Source organism: Vigna unguiculata, unplaced genomic scaffold (assembly GCF_037176805.1).
Source record: "Vigna unguiculata cultivar grain cowpea cultivar isolate G323 ecotype 2 unplaced genomic scaffold, ASM3717680v1 ptg000124l, whole genome shotgun sequence".
Classification (NCBI taxonomy): domain Eukaryota; kingdom Viridiplantae; phylum Streptophyta; class Magnoliopsida; order Fabales; family Fabaceae; genus Vigna; species Vigna unguiculata.
The window spans coordinates 42,501-45,000 of NW_028196766.1; positions in this window are offsets into that span (position 1 = coordinate 42,501).

Here is a 2,500-nt window from a genome sequence, read left to right on the forward strand (position 1 = left end):
CCCCCAAGTTGCCTTGTTCGCAGTTTGGCCTAGTTCACTCTTTTCCAGTGTCATCCCCCCAAGTTGCCTTGTTCGCAGTTTGGCCTAGTTCACTCTTTTCCAGTGTCATCCCCCCAAGTTGTCGTTGCCAACAACCCAAGAGTCCATAGTATTCGGAGTTCTAGCGGGGCCTCCCCTTGCTTCCAACAACCCAAGAGTCCATAGTATTCGGAGTTCTAGCGGGGCCTCCCCTTGCTTCCAACAACCCAAGAGTCCGTAGTATTCGGAGTTCTAGCGGGACCTCCCCTTGCTTCCAACAACCCAAGAGTCCATAGTATTCGGAGTTCTAGCGGGGCCTCCCCTTGCTTCCAACAACCCAAGAGTCCGTAGTATTCGGAGTTCTAGCGGGGCCTCCCGTTGCTTCCAACAACCCAAGAGTCCATAGTATTCGGAGTTCTCGCGTGGCCTCCCATTGATTCAAACAACCCAAAAGTCCATCTTCTTCGCAGTTCAACATCGCCTCCCTCGTTTCCAACAGGCCCAAAGGTCGTCTTCTTCGCAGATCCACGAAGAGCTCATCACGATTTGCCACATTCCATTTCCCACGGGTTGTCAACAACACTTTCTCACACTTCCCGCAATCGAGTACGTGCATGACATGCCAAAGCACATCTTATTTGCCTTCCATCGCACTCAAGACGACGGGTTGTGGAAGAACGATATTGTTCACAACAAGTTCAAGGACAACGTCTCAATCAAGGGACACAACCGAATTATGTTGACTGGGTCGCTAAAGTAAACCCGAGTTCATATAATGCACCGCATCCAAAAGAACTAGCCACAACACGTGCATCACTGAGATGTTTCACTAGATGGAACACGTGCGTGACATTAGGATCCTCCAACACCTCTTCGTGATGGAAAGATAGAATTCGAAGCAACCACAGAAGTACCGTCTAGTGGGTAGGCAACACAGGGACTGATCAACCAATATCACCCAAGGCAACGGGTGAAAATGGAAGAGATGCATGCTTGACCGTTCGATACGCAAGGCATGGAGCCAGCCAGCAAGTGCATCTCGATTACAACTCACACACCCTCACGTTCGCAAGACACCACACCACAAGACGGTCCACCCCCCACCTACCATGGGCAAGCAAGCAAATGGAAACATCAAGTGACGCAGGGTCAAGCATCGCTAGGCATGAAAATAACTTTCCACAATATCCGAGGGACTAGCTGCCGAGCTAACCAACGATCAGTGACGACCGTGTGTTGGTATTAATAAAGCTCAACAACTATGAAGAGGCTAGTTGTGCCATGATAAACATGCTAACGCACGCACCACGTGAGGGGGGAGGCCTCATCAAGCTCCCTTTAAAACCTGCCAGTGTGGAGCTGGCCGGCTCAAGGAGCACTCCCCCCCTATAAGAGGTTAATATGCAAAAGGCAAAATTGTACAAGTAGATACACTTTTTTTGAGCAGACATAAGTCCATATCTCGGGCTATACTTCGAATTTTGATGCGATTTTTTGCAGTAATTCGTAGAATAATGGTATCTCCTTGCTCACCAAATTTCATAATTTTTCTCGAAGGGGAACTATTTTTTTTATTTTTTTTACTTACCGGGTATGTGTAAAATCGGGAAAAATAGAAAAGCACATGTAGACTTCGAATTTCGACCTCATTTTTTCCAGTCCACCACTAAACAATATCAGGAACCTCCCCACAAAATTTCATTCAGTTTGGCCAAGGTCTTAAATTTGACAAATTTTGGCACCAACCTATCTAGTCGCGGTGCACCGACCAACTTGGCCAAGTTCAAAATGCATCCAATTCAAAACTTTTGTGCACCAACACTTTTACAGTACTCATTTGGGGGCATTTGGAGGCCTTTCCAACCCTCACATCTCAAAAACCACGAATTTCATTTTTTCACAAATCTCCCCACCAAGCCATCTAGCTATGCCGTGGTGCACCGCCAACCTTGGCCATGTGCAAAACCCTCCGAACTCAAAACTTTCGTGCACCAAGAATTTCATGGTATTCATTTGGGGGCATTTGGAGGCCATTCCAACCCTCACATCTCAAAAACCACGAATTTCATTTTTTCACAAAACTCCCCACCAAGCCATTTAGCTATGCCGCGGTGCACCGCCAACCTTGGCCATGTGCAAAACCCTCCGAACTCAAAACTTTCGTGCACCAAGAATTTCATGGTATTCATTTGGGGACATTTGGAGGCCATTCCAACCCTCACATCTCAAAAACCACGAATTTCATTTTTTCACAAAACTCCACACAAGCCATCTAGCTATGCCGCGGTGCACCGACCAACTTGGCCATGTGCAAAACCCTCCGAACTCAAAACTTTCGTGCACCAAGAATTTCATGGTATTCATTTGGGGACATTTGGAGGCCATTCCAACCCTCACATCTCAAAAACCACGAATTTCATTTTTTCACAAAACTCCACACAAGCCATCTAGCTATGCCGCGGTGCACCGACCAACTTGGCCA